The following is a 21,860-nucleotide window of genomic DNA, read 5'->3' as shown; positions in this document are numbered from 1 at the left end:
CCGTCACCATCACTACCCATCTCCTTAGTCTCCAGAGTAAACAGTTTGTAAAATACCAAAGGGGCCAAAATCCCAGTTTTTCCCAGGGGTTCTTCATGGCCCAGCAGAACTTTCTGGGTATGTTGCAAGAGTGCCATTAAACCTTCAAGTTTAACTTCACTTGCTGGTCTCCCCGCCCTCACTATCGTAGATTTCCTTTGTAGAAGAATGGGAATTGGGGGATTTAAAAACTCTTATTAGATAGTCCAGCAATTTTGCACCGGGGATATGGGCCTAGGGCCCAGGGAATCTCCCTAATAAGCCACAAGGAGACTCGGGTTAACTGGAAACAACAGCTCCTTAAGCACACTCCCTCTGGAGAAAGTCTAGGAATTCAGATTCCTGCTAATGAAAGGCCTCCTCAACGTCCTGAGGGGTAGAGATGCACTGATTATGTCCCTTGTGAAATGCAAGTCTGGAGGAATTCTGAGCACATACCTACCTGCAAATCTACCTGCCTGTGCTCCACACAAGGCATGGATTCAATCGGTGCTGAAGCTGAGCCATTTGTCTGAACCAGCAAATACTAGGTCACAGTAGAATAGGGGTTTGGAGTCAGAGAGATGTAGGCTTGAGTCCTGGGTCGGCCACTAAGAGCTGTGTGGCGGTGTCCGAGTCACTTAGCCTGTCCCTGCCTCAGTGCCCTCATGTGCAAATGGGAATAAAACAGACTCACGCGATCCGATCTGGATCTACTGAGTCTGAAGAAGTGGGAAACAAGACTGTGTGGCCTCATTTCGGGCAGCAGAAATACCACACACTTCTTTGCCTGGGACTCCGTTGTCCGGCCTCTTGTCTTTGCACCCACCTACCTCTGCGCGGAATCCAACGATGCAGTTCCGCCCTAAAGGACCCTCCATCCCCAGCCCACCGGCGCCAACTTGCTCCCCGGCTCTCGTGCCTCCCCCTCGCCTCTCTCCCTCTCGGTCCCATTCGGCTCCCTCATTCTCTTCTCTAAAACAAAAAGTACTGCCGCTCATTAATCCGTGCTGAACTTGAAGGGCAGAATCGTCGTGAAAGTGAGCAGACAAGCGGAGGGCGCTGCCACCCGCCCCTGTGTGAATGCCGCGCTGACAGGCCGGGCCCGAGGGCGGCCCGGGCGCTGGAGCTGCCAGCAAACTTTCCCGTCTGAATTCCAGGTCGAGAGCCTGGGAACCACACTCTGCCCAGACGTGTGTGCGACGCCGAAACCAGGGAGCCGCCCGCAGCCCTGGGGGCCGGGGGAGGGGAGAGAAGGGGAAAGGGATGGGGTGGGAGGAGGCGGAGGAAGGAGGAGGTGGGAGGTGAGAGGAGGCGGGGGAAGGGAAGAGTGGGGGGAAGTTGGAGACAGGGAGGTAGGAGGAGTGGGGGAGGGGCGGGGTGGGGCAAGGAGGAGGTGGGAGAAGGAATTGGTGGGTGGGTGGGAGGGAGAGAGGGGAGGAGGGGACGGGAGGAGGAGAAGGTGGGGGGATGGGGAGGGGCGGGGCAGAGGGGGAAGGGAGGTAGGAGGGTGGGGGAGGGGAGGGGGCGGAGGAAGGAGGAAGTGCGGGGTAAGAGGAGGGGGAGGGTGCGGAGCCCTGCCGGCGGCCGGAGGACCGGCGGGCGCTGACTGCGACCACCGCTCTCGGGCAGCGGACGCGCTGCTTTGGAAGATGAGGTCAGCACCGCGGAGCTTTCCTGAAACACACCCCCCCCCCCCCCCCAAAAAAGAAAAAAACAAGCGCAGCCCGCCCCGCCCTGGCCTGGGCAGCAGCGGCGGCGGGGGCAGCAGCACGCCGGCTGGTGGGCGCGGGGCGCGAGGGGCGCTCCCCGTGGCCGCGGCCGCTCAGTCCGGGATCTGGGCTCCGTCAGACTTCCGGGAGAGAGGAGGTTTTTCTTCTCCAAAATCCACCAGACTCCTTTGATGCGCTTTTGTTTTACAGTGGAAAACTACAATAAAAAAAACATAGCCATGAAAATAAGTGAGATTAAAACCTGCCGGCTTCACTTCCTGGAGGCTTTTTGTTGGGTCTTGAAACTAGGAGTCTTTGCGGGTCATCCTTGTAAGTGCCTTTTTAATCCGTTCACACTGATGCTTGTGCGTCTATACTGCGTTTAACATCCATTATTAGACGGGTGACGCTGTGACATTGTGTTCAGTTGATTTGATGATTTCTGCTTTGGTCGGTTGACGTTGCCTCACTTGATAACACGACATAAATGCATACACGTTGCAAAAAGAAACGCTGTCTTAAAATAGAGATGAAAATATTCCCTAAGGCTCTGCCAATACCAAAAGAGTGAAGTGTTATTTAGACCGTGGAAGTGTTAGAAACAACAATAATTCATTGGCTGGTTCATAGTCGTACGTAACTTAACATTTTAAATCATTAAATAATAGGGGTAAAACCCCTATTAGTTGTTCTAAACTTCCTGTTTCCGAACGTGTATCATTACATCATATGAAGCGAATCGCATTATCAGCTCGGTAAGTGAGAGAGAATTTCTGCTCTAAAACAGAGCAGTTTTAATGCTTAAGTACCAATAAGTTCTTCTTAGGAAATCTCCAAATGCAGTCAATTAATATTAAACAGATGCAGGGACTTCCCTGGTGGTCCAGTAAAGACTACCTGCGCCCAATGCAGGGGGCCAGGGTTCGATCCCTGGTCAGGGAACTAAATCCCGCATGCCGCAACTAAGACCCGGCACAGCCAAATAAATAAATATTAAAAAATAAAATTAAATTAAAAAAATAAAGCAGATGCAGTAGGGGGTGCATACTAAAACTGAAGGCTCTTCCCCCCGGAGAATTTACTCCATTTTCCTTTAAAATGAGCCAGCGAATCATTAATTTTAAATTGGCCAATGCCAATGGAAGATCACGCCAAAACCAGAATGAGGCATCCCAACAGTGGTAAGTAAACAGAAAGGCCCAATTCAGTTTACAAAAATTTGGCCTTCAGGCTGTGTCTCATACACCTGCACGCAGTCAAAGACGATGTGATGCACGTTTTATCACATTAAACCAGCAGCAGTGATAGGGTGTACCTTCACGTAAACAGGATGCACAGACGCACGTTTCACGGAACTATTAATATCCCAGTTACTCCATGTAGCTTAAGTCTCTGGGAGGGAGCTCCAGACCAGAGGTTGTAGACTGGCGCTGCATGGGCCCGTCCTTGTTTTCCAGACCTGTTTGTTTGCCCTTTTAAGTGTGTTTTAAACTTTTGAATTCGTTATCTATATTTAAAAACCAGGCGACTTCCCTGGTGGTGCAGTGGTTAAGAATCTGCCTGCCAATGCAGGAGACACGGGTTCGAGCCCTGGGCCGGGAAGATCCCACATGCCGCGGAGCAACTAAGCCCACGAGCCACAACTACTGACCCTCGCGTCGCAACTACTGAAGCCCGGGCACCTAGAGCCTGTGCTCCGCAACCAGAGAAGCTACCACAGTGAGAAGCCCGTGCACCGCAACGAAGAGTAGCCCCTGCTCACAGCAACTACAGAAAGCCCACGCTCAGCAATTAAGACCCAACGCAGCCAAAAATAAACAAATAAATTTTTAAAAATAAATAAAATGAAAAATAAAAATCAGGATATTTCACAGGGAAAGCTGGACTTTTGGCTTCTCTTCTTTGGCTGCACTGGGTCTTTGTTGCTGCTCACGGGCTTTCTCTAGTTGCGGCGAGCGGGGCCTACTCTTCATTGCGGTGCGCCCGCTTCTCATTGCGATGGCTTTTCTCGTTGCAGAGCACGGGCTCTAGGCACGCGGGCTTCAGTAGTTCTGGCTTCTGGGCTCTAGAGCACAGGCTCAGTAGTTGTGGCGCATGGGCTTAGTTGCTCCACGGCATGTGGGATCTTCCCGGACCAGGGATCGAACATGGTCTCCTGCACTGGCAGGCGGATTCTTAACCACTGCACCACCAGGCAAGTCCCTTGGGCTCTCTTTGAAATCTGAGAAGACTTGGAGCAGAGCGCCAGTGTCAGTTGTAACGGTCTACACCTCCCCTGTTGTCCTCTTAAGGTATTTGTCTGTCCTATGCGCAAGTTTTCTGCCCCAGACAAATCACTTCATCTGGTGTTTGGCCTTTTTATAAGGATTATTAAAGTCACAGGTGGTTTAGACACTCTCTGTCTAGACCTAATGCATGTATAATTAAAACCTCAAATCTTGATTTCCAGAAATTCACCTTGACAGATTCAACCAATGAGAAACTGAGTCTGCGTACATTCCCTAAAGACAGGCGCTATGGAATGTCCGGATTCCCTCCATTCTGCATTTGCCCAAGATGCAGCAAGACATAGGGGTGCCTGTGGTCTCAGGAATTAAACAGACCTGGTTTGGATTCCCACTAGGTACTTGCTGTGCAGTGTTAGGCAAGTTATTTACTATCCTTGAGCTTGTTTCCTTAAAAATAGATATAATAAAACTACCCCTTTGAATTATTGAATATTAAGTAGTTATATGTGAAAAGCATGTTAAACAGTCCCTGGTCCACAGGAACCACCCAAAATATTAATTTCTCATGCCCGTGGGATTTCAGTTACTAATGCGGATATTTGAGAGAGAATTCTTACTAGATCTTTTTTCTCGTCTACGAAATCCTACTTTAGTAGAATCCAAACTTTGGTGTGTGTGAGACTTACCTGGATACTTGATTACAGTGCTAGTTTCTGGGTCCCTCTTCTAAGGTATAGGAAGTCTCAAGTAGGGCCCTGGGGTTTGACATTTTAACATTTAATTCTGGGGCACGAGTCCTCAGCCCTCACTCTGACAGTCCCCGTTCCGGACTTGGCCCTGGTCATTCAAGGGAGTGAGGTGGAGACAGAGGAAGGCCTGAGCCGAGTCCCAGGCTGGTCCTGGCAGCTTGCTGATCCCGAGGCTGGATTGGATGCCTCCCTGCATCCCTATGGCCAGCTCCTGGATCCACAGGCATTTACTGAGCACCTGCTGGAAAGTGCCCTGAGCGGGCGCCAGGCACGCAAGGTCAGGCCTGGCATTTGGGTCCCAGTTTCTGCATTTCCTACCGTCCAGCATTTAATACCGTCCCAAATGGCTGTATTCCCAAAGACACTCCTTGATCTCATCAGCGCCTCTCTCCCCCCATCCCCCCACCCGGAACCATGCTTTCCCAAGTCACACTGCAGCGACTTCTGCATTACACAAGGACACTTAGCATAGCACTGCTTAGGTGCTCATTAGATGTTTGTGGAATTTAATTTCCTTGGACAAATATGTCTTCTGAAACTTAGTTTATGTTCATTCACTCATCAAATATTTATAAGCCAGGAACTGTTCCAGAAGCTGGGGATAACTGTCATGAACAAAATGTAACATCTCTGCCCACGTGGAACTTCTATTCCAGTTGGGGAAGAAAGGCCATATCCACAACCTACTCTGAATTCTTGCATATTGGGTTGTTGTCTCTACCCGGACATTTGCTGCAATCTTGTTTGCTCTGACTGCTACCTCAGTTACCTGCCAAATGGCCTTCTTTCCCAACCCTGGTCTACACAACCCTTACTCAGCGGCGATTCTATCTGAGGCCAAAGAGCAAACCGGTTATCTTATTGCATCTTGAACCAGTGTCTGCATATCTCCTCTAGGCTTTAACCAAGATCAGCCATTCATTTCCAAATGCCAGAAGCTTCCACAATAAATGCAACTTGTATATTCTCGTACAGAATATTAGGGAGAAGACTTGATAGAAACCGAGTGACTCTGCTGTCCCACTGTTTGGTCCTGTTATAATGTTGCTTTTCTTTTTAAGCTTCTTAGCTATTAAGCCAAATATAAAAGTAACTCTGACTACTTTGCATTCATATTCTGTAGCTTAATTTGAGTAGACTTCTAATAATTTATCAGTAAGATAATCTTACCTTTAAATATATGATTTTGTGGGGTACATTTTGCTGCGTTCTTACTGAGCGCTTTGTATTTTTCTGGGTCTATACAAGACAAGACATTGTGTATACAACACAATACAAGACCAATTGTGTTATAAAAAAGAGAGAGGATTTCAGTATTCCAAGTATTCTACAAAGTGAGTTACACCTGAAAATTCAGGTAAAGAAGTATAATTTTTTTTTTTTTTTTTTTTTTTTGCGGTACACGGGCCTCTCACTGCTGTGGCCTCTCCCGTCGCGGAGCACAGGCTCCGGACGCGCAGGCTCAGCGGCCATGGCTCACGGGCCCAGCCGCTCCGCGGCATGTGGGATCTTCCCGGACCGGGGCACGAACCCGTGTCCCCTGCATCGGCAGGCGGACTCTTAACCACTGCGCCACCAGGGAAGCCCTAAGGAAGTATAATTTTAACTTCTTCTCTAAAGGGGTAACTTTTCGTGAAAATGCCCCTAAATGTATTATTTCTGTCTCTTTGCATGTGTATATTTTTATATCTGACCTCACACTATGATCATCTTTGGCTCTTAGTTGCATACGTTCGATCATTTCCTGAGTCTATATGACTTCCTGTTGAGAAATATGAACTGGGTCAATGGAAAGTCTTTGGGAAACAAACTCAGACACCCAGGATTCCCCTTTGTCCTGTGAAATGCAAGATAAGCAATTTGATTTGGACATAATATCATTCTTTAGTCAGGCAACTGATGAATAAGCAGGTAGAATTAAAACATGCTGGACCATGGATGGTCACGCTAGCGAGTGGGCCAGTTGCTGTGCTTCGCACAATTTCAGACTGCTCCGTCAGAACTTCAGTTGAGAGTCTGTGTATATGCACTATTGAAAGTGGCCATTAGGGACGTCCCTGGTGGTCCAGTGGTTAAGACTTGGCCTTCCAATGCAGGGGGTGCAGGTTTGATCCCTGGTTGGGGAGCTAAGATCCCACATGCCTCACGCCCAAAAAACAAAACATAAAACAGAAGCCATATTGTAACAAATTCAATAAAGACTTTAAAAATGTTCCAAATGAAAAAAAAAAAATCTTAAAAGAAAGTGGGCATTAAGAGATGCAACTACAGGCTTCCCTGGTGGTGCAGTGGTTGAGAGTCTGCCTGCCGATGCAGGGGACACGGGTTTGTGCCCTGGTCCAGGAAGATCCCACATGCTGCGGAGCAGCTGGGCCCGTGAGCCATGGCCGCTGAGCCTGAGTGTTTGGAGCCTGTGCTCCGCAATGGGAGAGACCACAGCAGTGAGAGGCCCATGGACCGCAAAAAAAAAAAAAAAAGAGATGCAACTACCCATCAGAACTGTTGGAGTTTTAAAGCCATGAGATCTGGCTACTCAGAATTCAGACTGTGTGTTAATATCAGGATATTAACACACAGTTGGACCAGAACCGGAAGTTTACTTAGAGAAACTGAAAGGAAAGAAATTATATGCTCCATGCCTTTCTAGTCCTTTTTTCCCCAACCAGGAGTGAGGGTTGAGAGGGAAGGTGGGATAAGGGTGAAAATTTGGAACCTGGGCCTACGCAAGCCACAATAATAATTGTGAGAAGTCCACTTTTGTTTTAATTGACGTTTCCCCTCACTGAACTGACATTTAGTGATTCAAATATCTGGAATGCACACCATAACTTGGGTGTCTTTACTTTAGGCTAAAGGTGCAGACAGCAGAAGGTAGGGCACAAGGGGTCAGATGAAATTGGTAAAGGGAAAAAACAAATGCGAATTTCACAGGCAAAAGAGGTAGCTTCTCCAATTCTAGGCTGTGCTGGGCTGCTCTAAAGTGCAGCATCTTTCATCAAGCCTAGGCCTTCGTTCCCCTCAGTGACACTGTCACGTGCTCCCCGTCAGCCTTTCAGTAAGATCTTTAACAAGCGCACAGGGACCCCTGCACTTCCGTTTAGTAATTGGTGGTAGGATTTCTCCTGTAGTATAGATACGCACAGATTTGTTCACTCTCCTGCTTTTATGATGTTATTTTAGAAATTGAGCTGTCAAAGGTTGTGTTTGAACACTTTTTGAATCAGCACTCTAACTGAGGGATCAAAAGGCTTAAGCTCATGCTTTTTAATAACTGAAACCACTGTCTATAATTTTTCATATCTAAAATCTATAGATGCTAATATCAGCCTAGCTTCTTTTACTTTCAACTCGTAAAGAAAGTTTTCCTTCTTTTTTTACAATTTATTTATTTTATTTGTTTATTTTTGGCTGCGTTGGGTCTTCGTTGCTGTGCGCGGGCTTCCTCTAGTTGCGGCGAGCGGGGGCTACTCTTCGTTGTGCACGGGCTTCTCATTGCGGTGGCTTCTCTTGTTGCGGAGCACAGGCTTTAGGCACGAGGGGTCAGTAGTTGTGGCTTGCGAGCTCTAGAGCGCAGGCTCAGCAGTTGTGGCGCACGGGCTTAGTTGCTCCTATGGCATGTGGGATCTTCCCGGACCAGGGATTGAACCCATGCCCCCTGCATTTGCAGGCGGATTCTTAACCACTGCACCACCAGGGAAGTCCCTCTCCTTCTTCTTAAGTTCCCTTTTTTACATCCAGTAGGACCAGCTCTTGTGATTATCGTCAGCAGAAAGCGATATACCACAGTGGGCAACATGAAATCGCCAAGTTGTCAAGAATTCTAGGGATTTTCTTTCTTCTCTAGTCATTGTCACAGCCAATGTCTTCTTGAAAGATGTATCTTCATTTCATTGCCATATTAGGTGGCTAAGAGTTTTCTGGTCAATTTGGTAAACTTTAGACTATCTTAGAATTTAATTAGCTCAATAAAGTGGCCAAAGGAACCTACAGATGACCACATGTACAAATACATATGAAATCAACGATACAGGCTGACTGGGGTAGGTGGGCCAGTCCTCCTGTTACTCTGGGGATGTGTGTGTGAGCTGTTTTGTTTTTGTTTTGGAGGGTGAGGACTACTGGTGTGGGTAAATTTCCAAACTCCCCAAGAGAACATAATCAGAAAACACACAGCAGGCACGGAGAGGAGTCACACAACTGGATGAAAAGGGAACTAGAAGGAGATCAGATTGTTAAAGGAACTAGAATTGTTTCACATGCAAAGCGTGAGGCAGGGGCAAGAGAACTGGAAGAACCAAGGTGGTTCCAACCAACTTCTACGATTATTCTATTGAATCGGAGAAAATATGAGCTTCAACCACAGCTGAACCTAAAAAGGGGAAACTTTTCGTTTAGCACCAATCATTGCCATGCATTGATTAATAACATTAGCTGGCGCAAGGGTAGCGTGGAAGAAGCTTGTTCAGTCACCCACTGTACTCCCTTCAGCCTCTACCATTTTGTCCCCAGTACAAGCATCTAGGTAAAGACAGAAAAAAGTGGCTATTTGGAAAGTCAGCTTTCACCCAAACATACGAAATTTTTTAAGTGTTTTATTTTATTTTAAATTTTAAAAAATTAATTAGTTAATTTATTTTTTGGCCGCATTGGGTCTTCATTGCTGTGCACGGGCTTTCTCTAGTTGCAGTGAGCGGAGGCTACTCTTCATTGCAGTGCGCTGGCTTCTCATTGTGGTGGCTTCTCTTGTTGCGGAGCACGGGCTCTAGGCACACGGGCTTCGGTAGTTGTGGCACGTGGGCTCAGTAGTTGTGGCTCGCGGGCTGTAGAGCACAGGCTCAGTAGTTGTGGCACACAGGCTTAGTTGCTCCACGGCATGTGGGAATCTTCCCAGACTAGGGATCGAATCCGTGTCCCCTGCATTGGCAGGCAGATTCTTAACCACTGTGCCACCAGGGAAGTCCCAAGAAAAATTTTAAAATGTCAAGTGGGCTTAAATGTTGGTCTTGCCACTCGGGGGCATTTTTCTCGCAGTTGGGATGGGGGTGGGACAGTCACGAGGGCCCTCACCTGCTCCATGAAATCCACTTCAAAAGCTGAAGCTATCTTTCAAAGAGACTTTTCTAGCTTCCTAATAACCCAACTGTAGATTTATCATGAGATAAGTTTTCTACAAACTTTTCTGAATAGTTTTATTTTCACTTCGTGGTCTTGGGAGCAGTGAGTAGACACTAAATGATTTCCCCCCTTCATCTACATGTCGACCATTTAGAAACACAGACTAAGAGACTTCCAAAATGAATACATAGCTCCTGCTGTTTAAATAGCCAACCTTCAAACTGATTCAGGAACCACCCAGGCAGGCACTCTGGGTCCCCGTGTGATTCCGGACATGTCGCTGACCTCTCTTCAGGCTGAAGTGAAGTTAATGTTTTTCCCTCCCATCGACTCACAGCGGTGCTTTGGGGATAGAAAACTGGATGTGGCAAAGTCCAGGGCAGATTTGTAAATGCCACCGGCAAAACTAGGTGAAAGGCACTTGTCCTTTGTGCAATGCAGCTGCCGTGTGAGAGACCCAGGGCACACTGTCTTCCTGGCTCGGGAACACACAGATCCGTCTTTCTAGAATTCAAAACGGAAGGTGGCATGACACGGTGGAAGTTTTTTTGTTGTTTTTTTTCCCTTTAATTAATTTATTTATTTATTTATTTTTGGCTGCATTGCAGTGGCTACCAGAGGTGAATGGAAAAGTTTAAAGGGCGTTTGGGTTTCTGTTGGGTTGGTTGGTTTTTTGGCCTCGCCAGTGTAGCCAGATCATTTGGGAGACATAATTTAGAAAGCGCCAATGCCTTTCTCCAGATTAAGGTTCTCTTCGATTCCCATGGAAACTTCGGAGAAACAGACATTTAATTTGCTTATTATTCTTTCATGAATTTATCCAGCAAACTTCACGGAGCGCCTACGATGTCCAAAGGCACTGCATTTAGTGCGGGAGATACAGCACAGAGGAGACCAGAACCCGAGTTCAGGAGCCTCCAGCCTGTTCTCCAGGTTCTGCAGGTGTGGTTTCAGGCAAATTTGCCTAACTGGACCCTCCATTCTGAACATCAGAATCAGAGACAAGGGATTTCTTGAACTCATCAATAACCAATGCTCACCAACAATGCTGTCTAGATACAAGAGATTCCTGTGACTTATTTTCAAAGACTTCATTTAAAAATATACTTGGAAAACAAAACAGCAGACTTCTTAATTCTAAAATGAGGTGGTGTTACTTGGCACCTGTATATGTTTGTGTATTTACAACAGCAGAGCAGGAAAGGGGAGGTTGAGGGGAGGCCTGCTGGGGCCGCTTCAGTTCATCATCTTAGAATCGTAATCCCTCTTCTCTGCATTTGAGAGGCTTAGGAGGCCGTCACCCACGAGAGGCCAAGGAAGCAAATCCAGCTGTAATGGCTTCACACGGTGTAATCAGACAGACTTGTTTTTTCAGAGGAGAAAAAGCCTTCCAGATAATGAGACTGGACACAGCCTGGATGTGGAGGTAGAAGTCCAGTCTTGAAATGACCCCTCTGATATTTGCCTTGGGCTCTGGGCAGTCACCTTACATCTTTGGGCTGCAGTGTCCTCACTTGTAAAACGCGGGCACTGTGCTGGATGACACCTGACTGCCCTTCCCATTCTAACCTCCTATGATCTGTGATAAAGGTGGCACCGTGCAGTGTGTTTTGTGATTTTAATTCATTGATTAGGCATTTCATCAATGGCCAAAGTTGCTTCAATGCTGAGATTAGAATAATTATGGTGAGGCTTCAGGGTTAATAATTAGCTAAAATAACGGAGCCATTTCACACCTCTGCCAGTGCTCTCCTTTCCAACTCTCAACAAAAGAACAAATAAACAGCAAACAGCAATGAATTAATTCACAAGCAAAGATTATTTCTGGCAATTGGAAAAGTTGGACACTTCTCTGTTTATACATACCCCTTATATACATAAATAGGTATATACATTTTTTTAAATGAATTTATTTATTTATTTTTATTTTTGGCTGCACTGTGTCTTCGTTGCTGTGTGCAGGCTTTCTCTAGTTGTGGCGAGCGGGGGCTACTCGTGCTTGCAGTGCGCGGGCTTCTCATTGCAGTGGCTTCTCTTATCGTGGAGCACAGGCTCTAGGCGCGCGGGCTTCAGTAGTTGTGGCACGCGGGCTCAGTAGTTGTAGCTCGGGGGCTCTAGAGCGCAGGCTCGGTCGTTGTGGCGCTTAGTTGCTCTGCATGTGGGATCCTCCTAGACCAGGGCTTGAACCCGTGTCCCCTGCATTGGCAGGCGGACTCCCAACCACTGCACCACCAAGGAAGCCTGGTGTATACATTTTAAGTGTGTATGTATATGCTACCATTTGTCATTAAATGTGCATATTCCCGAATAATAAGATTATATAACGAATATTCATTGAGCACATACCATAGGCTGAGCACTGTTGAAGACTTTATTTACATTTTTAATTTATTTTGGCTACACCGTGCTGCTCGCGGGATCTTAGTTCTCTGACCAGGTATTGAACCCGTGCCCTGGCATTGAAAGCGCCGAGCCTTAACTGCTGGACTGCCAGGGAATTCCCCATTTACATTGTCAATAACTTCTTTTCATTAATTTCTTCTGTTTTCAGTCTTAACACCCACAATTGATTTCTCAAAATATGGAAGTTTGTGAAGGTTATTGCAAACATCTTGTCTGGCAGGCATAACTGTTAGGGTGTAAAGAAATGATATTTCATAAAAAGGACTCCAATTTGTCTGAACTTTTGGGCAAAGCCTCGCTGGAAAGGCACGCATTTGATCACGTTTATGTCTGGGGGTGGGGATTCTGCTTCGAAATGACTCTCTTTTGGAGAGAGAGGGAAAATCTTGGAGTTTATGGAGAGTGGAAAACATTTGCATCCCTAGTGAGATCAGAAAAAAAAATCTCAGTGAGGCTCAAGGGAACTTTTCCTGGCAATGAGGGTTATATTTGATAAGTTACTATGATATTTGAATCACAGCTTCTGGAAACAGGTTATAAAATAAATTTTCACAGAACTGAGACAGTTCCGGTGCAGGTCTTTCTGTCCGGCCCATACACAGTCCATAGTAGTACTGAAACTTCACGGGATCACGAATTTCTATACTATCTGCCCATGCAGCGTTCCCAAAGCAGTGATGAAACATTCAGTAGCATAAGGGATGTGTTTTATATTATGATGATTATAATTTTACATGTTTTCCCAAAATGTACAAATATGAAATGTGCTATGTTCTACTCATATGCTTGCATATGGAAAACAGAAATAAAAATTGTTTACTTTGGCTACAACAAATGTCATTCTCTTGCTTAGTGGCTTTTGATATCCTTCAGCCAAACCAAACATGCAGCTTCTCAAGATACCAGAATCTGTATTTAATACAATAATGTTTCTCACTCCCAGCCTCCCTCTCCCTCTCTCTCTCTTTTTTAATGACTCCGTTGTTAAATAAGAAATGGATAATGTCAACTTTCCCAATAGCACCACTAGTATTTGTTGCTGTTTCATAAGTAACTTAGGAAAGCGACTGAAGCATAAAGAAACTCAATTATTTATTACAGTATTTTCCTCTCCCTGATATCATGATAATCTTCAATATTAATGCCTTCCTTACAAGTGTAAGGTTAGGAAATTGAAGTCAGTGGGTTGAATTGATCAATTATAAAATTATGAAATGTGTTCAGGTGAATAGTTGATTTCATCATCCAACCAAAATAGTGCCTCATTTCTTGCACGCATTATCTAAATATTTATCTAATACGTGTTGATGTATTCTTAATTGCTGTAATACCTTTTTTAAATGATTCGCTTTGAGAGTCATACGCAGTTTGATTCAGTTCTCCTAAGTCAAGTGCGAGCTTAGCCATCACAAATTCAGTGACTACTGTGGGGTGGGCAAGACAGCCAGGATGAGCAGTGTCCCCAGTAATGAAAACCAGTGGTCAGAACCCCACCTTGCCAGAGCTGGTAATCTGGGCAGTTTACAGGTTAACTCAAAACCTATGGTTAGTAGAGACGTGTCCCACGTGCATGTTGTCTGGGAGTTTGTGCGTTGGGCATTCAGAGTAAGTTGGAAGAAACACTGGTTCTAATATGCTTCTCTTCGGCCAAACATGAAAGGGTTTAGGCAGAGATCATGAAGCAAATGAATAACAACAAAAAAGCACAGGAGACGCCTTGCCTGGTTCAGTTATCACCTCTGTAGGGCATTCCACATAAAATCTGCACAGGTAACCCTGATTTCTCACCTGCTTGCCCAGGGAACATCTTGATTCAAGGAGTATGGAAATACCTGAAGTTTTTCAGCTGAAACCTGAAGTCGTCGTCATTACATGAGGATCACCTCTTCCCGTGTTTTCTGGAATTAGAGACACTAATGTCATCCTCTTGATTCCTGTGGAATTTTTGTGGACCCTGTCCCTTACTGTCCATTTCAACGGCCACACTCTGACCCAGCCTCCCAACTCCAACAGCCCTGGAAACCAGCAGCACACTCTGCTACGTCGCTGGTTTTAACCCTGCCCGTCTCCTGCTTCAGAACATACAGTGGCTTCTGCTGCTTCAGCAACTGTGCCCTCCCTATGACCCCTTGCTCTCTCCAACTGCTGAGCACCTCTTCTATTCCTGAGCTAATCTATTTATTATCTCCCTCTGTGCTTGGCTTATAAATCCTGAGCCCAAGCCTTACCATTTGCTAGTTTCCTTCCAAATTTGCATTTCCTTCCCCTCCCACCTCCCCCATCCCCTTAAGCCACGCCCACTGTCCTTTTGCATTTAAGACTGTGTTGCTTTGTATCTTCTCCTCTTGGGGGCATATCTGTGATGGGGGCATAAGGTTTTTTTTTTTTAATTTTTATTGGGGTGTAATTGATTTACAATCTTCTGTTCATTTCAGGTATACAGCAATGTGAATCTGTTATACAAATCCATATACCCACTCTTTTTTAGATTCTTTTCCCTTGTAGGCCGTTACGGAGTATTGAGTAGGGTTCCCTGTGCTATACAGTAGGACCTTAGTAGTTCTCTATTTTATATATAGTAGTGTGTATGTGTCGATCCCAATCTCCCAGTTTATGGGCACAAGGTCTTGAGTGGCCCCTCCCCCTCCCCCTCGAAGAGTAGGTACCCAGTGAGTGGATAAAGGCATGCGTGAATGAATGTTGGGATGGTAGAGGCTGCTCCAGTGCTAAAGTGGCATTGCTTTTCAGTATAGAAAAAGCTAGGACTATTTTTCCAGCACACAATAAAGAAAATGCTGCATTGAAGCAAATGAATATATCTCCATATGATGGAGAGTGCAGTAGGAATTACTTTTTAAATGATGTTTGGAAGTAGAAGCAGCTGAAAAGATAGTGGAGAAATGAACGCGACAAATATCTCCCAACAGACAAGGAAGGGGATATACATTTGTGATGGGAGATACCATACCGCCGCCTTCACACACCCACACCCTGTGTGACTTTTGGGTAGGATCAGAAAAGTCAAATTCCATGGCCCCCAAATCGTAGGCACGACTAACTGATGAATAGGTTAGTCCAAAAGACAGCTTCCAACTGCCCACCGGCCCTACCCCCAATTAAAGTAACTTCTAGAAATAAATTCTTCTTCAAATTGAATTATCTATGCAAAGGATTCATTATTAATAAACTACATCAGGGTTTGGCAAACTATCCATGGGCCAAATCCAGCCCACCTCCAGTTTTGGTAACTAAAATTTTCTTGGAACACAGCCCACCCCTTCATTTTTGTATTGTCCATGGCTGCATCCCACTCTAAGGACCCAGTTGAGTAGTTGTGACAGAGACCCTGTGACCCGCAAAATAAAAAATGGCCCTTCAGGGGAAAAGTTTGCCAGTGCTTGACCTACATGATCAAAGGATATAGTAATTTGGTCGGATGTGCCCATCCTTCCCACCAGGGGCAGACCTGGGGCCTGGAATCTGATTGGCTGGCTAAGGGAGCAGTAACCTCTGGTTACCAAGTAGAGTAACCAACTTGTCCTGGTTTTCTGGGGACTGTCATGGTTTTAAAACTGAGTCCCATGTTCTGGGCAAACCAGGACAGATGACCACCCTGACATGTAGTGAATAGCTTATGGGGTCTGGGGCAGACTGACTTGGGTTCAAACCCCATTTTTATGACTTCCCACTGTGCAGCCTTAAGTCACTTCATCAATTACCCTATCTGTGAATTGGGATTGATTCTATTTTGAGGAGATATTGTAAGGATTAAAGGAAATTATGCACAGAAAGAGCCTAGCACAGAATAGGCACTTACTAAATATTCATTCCCTTCCTACACTTTAGACCATTATAAGCTAATTTTCTTATCCAATCTTTAGTCAAAATTCCTTTTTTTCATAAAATAATCAGAAGGGAAACTTTAAAATACCATTCTTTTTTAAACAAAAAAAATTTATTTAATTGGTTGCTCCGGGTCTTAGTTGCAGCACGTGGGCTCCTTAGTTGTGGCATGTGAACTCTTACTTGCAGCATGCATGTGGGATCTAGTTCCCTGACCAGGGATCGAACCCCAGCCCCCTGCATCGGGAGCGTGCAGTCTTATCCTCTGTGCCACCAGGGAAGTCCCTAAAATACTGTTCTTATCCCCTGTATTTTCTAATGATGCTATTTCTTTGCCCCTTACAAATAAATACCCAAATTAATAAATAACTTGTATTGCAGTGGGGGAAGTAGCCCATCCACGTAAAATTGCCTGATTTTCAACTTGATAACTGTTTTATGTTTTAAACATAAACACTTGGAGACAAGTGGTGGTTGAATTTTGTTTTGTCCAGTTAGGGATACATCCCAGGAAGGTCTGCTGTCTCCAGCTACTTCAAGTAGCTTGTGATAGGAGTTCCCTGGCGGTCCAGTGGTTAGGACTGGGTGCTTTCACTGCGGGGCCCGGGTTCAAATCCCTGGTCCAGGAACTAAGATCCCGCAAGCCTCTCGGCGCAGCCAAAAAAAAAAAAAGTAGCTTGTGATGCCTCAGGTCCATGACCAGATCCAGAACCTCTGGGGAACAAGGTTCAGGGACTTTTTCTAATCTAGCATTTTGTGCCTCCGACAGAAAATATTGACAGGAAGTTGACAGAGGTTGTCAGTGCTACCTCACTCATGATTCATCTGATGGATCACTATGACCGAAGCGCTACATGGACGAACACGCTCATTAATTTTTTAAAGAGGCTAATTATACACAGACACAGTGGTGTCCAAATCTGATAGCAACCTACATGCTGTCAAAAGTCCCCAGGACAGGGCTTCCCCGGTGGCGCAGTGGTTGAGAGTCCGCCTGCCGATGTAGGGGACACGGGTTCGTGTCCCGGTCCGGGAGGATCCCACATGCCGCGGAGCGGCTGGGCCCGTGAACCATGGCCGCTGAGCCTGCGCGTCCGGAGCCTGTGCTCTGCAACGGGAGAGGCCACAACAGTGAGGCCCGCGTACCACAAAAAAAAAAAAAAAGAAAAAAAATGTCCCCAGGACAAGATCAAAGGGACAAGAGAACATTAATCTCATCCGAACTATCAGCATTTTGATTTAATAACCCGTTGGTTAGCAAGTGTGCAGGATGGAATTAAATAATGTGTACTCCTGTAGTAGTTTATATTCCCAATTACACTTAAAATCCTAGTTGGTCCCCCACAAATTCAATTTCCATTAGCCTGTAGCTATAGGACTTTGAGAAATCAAATGTTTTACTGAATGAATTGGTCAGATCAGTCCAAAACTATCAGCATTTTTATTTAATATCCAGTTTCTTAGCAAATGTACAGAATGGAATTAAATAAGGTGAACTTCTGTGGTAATGTACAATCTAAAAACTTCCAAATACCTACACAATCGTAGCTGATTTCCAACAAATTCAATTCACTTGAGGCTGTGGCCATGTGATTTTAATGAATCAAACTTTTTAACCAAATTAATTGGTCAACTCAGTCAAAGCTTATAAATTCCGTGAATATATAAGTCAGTCGATTGGCTGATTTGAATGTCTAATGCAGCAAAATGAGTCAAATTATTAGCTCAGAATACAGACTGCTTTAATTTTATTTGAACTATAAACATCTGCTTGCCTTTCTGATTAGGACACCACCAAAAATTTGGCTGTACATTAGAATCACCTGGGGAGCTTTCAAAATTTCCAAAGCCCAGGCCACACCCCAGATCAGTTAAATCAGAATCCCTGTGGGTGAGACCCAGGCATCAGTCCCTTTGTAATCTCCCCAGGTGATTAGGAACCACTGGCAGCAAATTCAAATAATTAGGAATAAAGCCACTCTAGTATGTTTTGCATTAAGGTGGAAGCCCAAAGTGGAGGAGAAAAGAATGAGACTTTGTAATAACATAATAGTAATTATAATAAGCTAATAACTTATTATGTAATTTGTTACTGTTATGTAAAAAGTAATAGCTCACTATTTATTGAGTTCTAACCAAGTGCCAAGCATTGTGTCACATTTCACATGGATTATTTTATTAAATTCTCACACATTGCCGTGAAGCCTTATGAAGTCAATTATTGTGCCCATTTTACAAATGGGTAAATCAAGGCACCAGAGGTTGAATATCTGTCCAAGGACACGCATGTAGCAAGTGGTCAGGTGAGGGCTGGCACAAAGCAGCGTGAGTCTAAAGTCTGTGCTTGAACTATTTTTGAAACTCAGTGACTTGAAACTCAGTGCTTTATAGGTCGTTGGACGTCACGCTCTTATTTCTTTGGGGCATTGTTTTTGTTTTCTTCTTCCACTTTTCTCTGTTTCTGGATGCAAAGGCCTCACCAAACGGTGCACAAAAGCAATTTCTGATGCCCCTGGGAGAGAGGTAGGCCTGGGTTGACGCATATAATAGGCAGAGGAGTTAATATTCCACATTAAGAGCTCTTTCTCTCTCAGGGGAGACTCTGGCAGACTAAAGCACTCTCAGGCAGCAGAAAGGAACCCTGAAACAAAACGCCCACCTGAGGGGAACAGACATATTTGCTACAGCATGTTTAAAAGTTAATTGAAAAAGGGTAAGAATATAATGGGGCTTCCCATTCACGGCACATCTGGTTACTTCACAAAATCTTCAGCGTTGACCTGTCATCCTGTATGGGTTTGGTTTAAAAGTTTTTTGGGTTTTTGTTTTTGTTTTTTGGAGGTAGTCCTCCCAAGTAACATGTATTCAGTACCAGCTGAAATCTTAACATTTTTGGTTGCACAATGAAAAACAACATAAAAAGAAGAAAGAAAGATGAAAATACGATATAATGTCACGGTCATTTGCAGCCATTTCCTGTGACAGTTAGGGTGCCGTACACTCATTTCTGAACTGTGTCTTGTCTCTCCTTTGCTGAGAATGAAGCTAAAACTGCCCCGAGAAGCTCCCCCAGGACCGAGGCCGACCGTCAGAGCAGAATCTGGGCCAGTCTCAGCAGCTGTGTGTGTGTTTTAGTTTTATTTTTTTCAGCCCACTTACCTCGGGAGAGCAGGTTTTCTCCATCCGAAGACTCCCTGACCCCAGCACCTCCGGCCCCGGGTGGGGCTCTGGTTGCAGCCTCCAGGCCACTGCCCGGGTGGGACCGGGCCTGCGACACCAGCCAGGCTCCAGCCACCCTGCTAGGACACCTGGGCCTGGGAAGGGACCGGAACTCCCCTCCACCACCAGGCAGGGGCTGGGGGGAAGTGACCCCCTGTCCCCATGGAAGGCCGGCTCCCAGCAGCCCCCTGCTGCCAGCTGCACCCCCGTCAAACGTGCGCCCACCTTCAAGAAGGGTGAGTGCCCTGGGCACCAACTGCGCTCTGCTTCCCTGATATCACCTCCCACTTGCCTTTGGGGAGAACTGCGCGGGGCTGGGGGCCACCAGGACCTCTTCCCCTTTCTGAGTGGGGGCAAAGCAAGGGGTCCGTTTTAACTTCCTTTTCTTCCTTCTTTCAAGACGAACTTGCAGGACTTCCCTGGCGGTCCAGTGGTTAGGACTCTGCGCTTTCACTGCCTGTGGGCCCGGGGTTCAGTGCCTGGTACGGGAGCTAAGATCCCCGAAAGCCACGGCGGGGGCGTGGTGGGGGGGAAGGATAAAGACGAACTTGCCATGGTGCTTTCTAAATAAGACCTATGTTTGCAAGTTCAGGAGTGTGGCCAGAGGAGAATGTGAGTCTTGTAACTAGCAGGAAACTCAGGAGAAAAATATTTTAAGGCGCTGATGTCAAAAGACTGAACAAACCCGAGGGGAAGGCCAGGCACTGAGTTCCCGGAGGGCCTGGACTGGCTTCCCGGCCCCCGGGAATCGGCCCTGCTCATCGGGGCCCGTCCCCTCTCACCTCGCGCGGAGGAGGGGATCAGTGGTGCGGGCCGCTCCCGGCCGCCGCCGTGGAGAGAAGTAACAAACGTTGCACGGGCACGCGATCGTTGTTCGTCCCTCACCCCGGGCGCACCAGCGAGGCGGTAGAGGGCACCCTCCGCGCCGGCCACGGGGCCTCAGTGGGCGCGGGTTCTGCTCGGCGGCTGCGGGCGCGGGGAGGCCGGGCCCGCGAGGCGGCGGCTGGCGCGCTTCCCGGCGGCTCCCGGCCGCAGCTGGCCGTGCTATTTGCATCGTCCACATCCTGAGAGCCGAGACCAGGCCTCTCCCTGGAGCAACTGGGAAAACGCGAGGCCCGGCAGGGCCTTCCCGTATCGGGGAGAGGTCGGGAAGTTGGGAAAGAGCGGCCTGCAGGGTCCCGAGGAGTTGGGGCTGCCCGGGGTTGGGGGGTGCTGAGCTTCAGGGCCCCGGAAAGAGGGCAAGCAGGCAGGCAACTAACCGAGCTGGAAAATGAGCGAAATTTTTTGCTACATCTCCTGGAAAGAGATCTTTCCAGACGGCCCCCCGTGTCGCCCACCTCCATCACTCAGCCTTTACCACATTACCCTGAGCAGCATTTTTTAAAAAATAAATTCATTTATTTTATTTTTGGCTGCGTTGGGCCTTCGTTGCGGTGCGCGGGCTTCTCATTGCGGTGGCTTCTCTTGTTGCGGAGCACGAAATCAGTAGTTGTGGCTCATGGGCTCTAGAGCCCAGGTTCATCAGCAGTTATGGCGCTCGGGCTTAGCTGCTCCGCGGCATGTGGGATTTTCCCGGACCAGGGCTCGAACCCATGTCCCCTGCACTGGCAAGTGGATTCTTAACCACTGTGCCACCAGGGAAGCCCCGCAATGCTCTTTCTTCTGTGTTTGTTTACTTGTTCATGTTTGCCTCCTCCAGGAACATGTGGGCTCCTAGACACTCGTCCGGGCAGCCCTGGGTCTGTTCTGTTGATCGCTGGGTCTCCAGTGCCAAGCAGGGTGCCTGGCTCCTTTGCAAGTGAATGAACGGACCCTGAAGGAGAAGCTGCCTCCTAATCAGTGAAGGAGCTGGATTTCTCAGCTTTCCGTTCTTAGGCGGCGTTGTCATCAACCTGTGGAGAGAAACCGGATTTACCTGGGGGGTAAGGAAATTCATTCTCCCTGGCTTTATGTATTTTCCAACCCACAGTGTCGGATCGGCTAAATATTAGTGGTCTTTAGTTTCTTTATGTGATGTATACCATGTCACTGTTTAATGTAATCTTATGTCATTTAAAGGTTAAGTTATAGGGTATAGAAAGCGACAATAATATAATCTTAAGCACAATCATTCAGAGGAAGATTTCCCCCTAAAACTTGGTTAAAATAAATTGGAGAAAGACGCAGTTCAAGTCATTCAACAAATTTGACTTTGTGACAGATCCAACGTAGTCTGTTGTATTTAATAAGAATTCAGCCCATAAAGGGAGATTTAATGACATTAACGAAATTAGCTTTATGTATTAGTGGAACTGAAGGAGTCAACTCTAAAAGCAAATGTTCTCTAAACCTAAATACTTTATACTCAAGAAAATCTGCTGGGGACTTCCCTGGTGGCGCAGTGGTTAAGAATCCACCTGCCAATGCAGGGGCTTTGATCCCTGGTTTTGGAAGATCCCACATGCCGCGGAGCAACTAAGCCGGTGAGTCACAACTACTGAGCCCCTGCGCCACAACTACTGAAGCCCGCACGCCACAACTACTGAAGCCCGCACGCCACAACTACTGAAGCCCGCGTGCCTAGAGCCCGTGCT

The 21,860-nt window shown here is 46.5% G+C and overlaps 1 long non-coding RNA gene across 3 annotated transcripts; it reads left to right on the top strand.

The window, feature by feature from the left end:
- The first annotated feature begins 1,558 nt into the window (after window positions 1–1,558).
- LOC113625720 (uncharacterized) lies at window positions 1,559–21,096 on the top strand. Of its 3 annotated transcripts, XR_003434817.1 has the most exons (3): window positions 1,559–2,060; window positions 19,204–19,523; window positions 20,987–21,096. It is a non-coding gene; the product is annotated as an uncharacterized LOC113625720 (long non-coding RNA). The 3 variants fall into 3 exon arrangements; XR_003434816.1 differs by lacking the exons at window positions 19,204–19,523; window positions 20,987–21,096 and adding an exon at window positions 14,026–14,452 and having other exon boundaries at window positions 1,565–2,060; XR_003434815.1 differs by lacking the exons at window positions 19,204–19,523; window positions 20,987–21,096 and adding an exon at window positions 4,180–5,639 and having other exon boundaries at window positions 1,565–2,060.
- Window positions 21,097–21,860: the final 764 nt, after the last annotated feature.

Source organism: Aethalodelphis obliquidens, unplaced genomic scaffold (genome assembly GCF_003676395.1).
Source record: "Aethalodelphis obliquidens isolate GAN/ISIS:26980383/991018 unplaced genomic scaffold, ASM367639v1 scaffold16, whole genome shotgun sequence".
In the NCBI taxonomy this organism is placed as follows: domain Eukaryota; kingdom Metazoa; phylum Chordata; class Mammalia; order Artiodactyla; family Delphinidae; genus Aethalodelphis; species Aethalodelphis obliquidens.
This window is presented reverse-complemented; position numbering and strand designations above follow the sequence as displayed.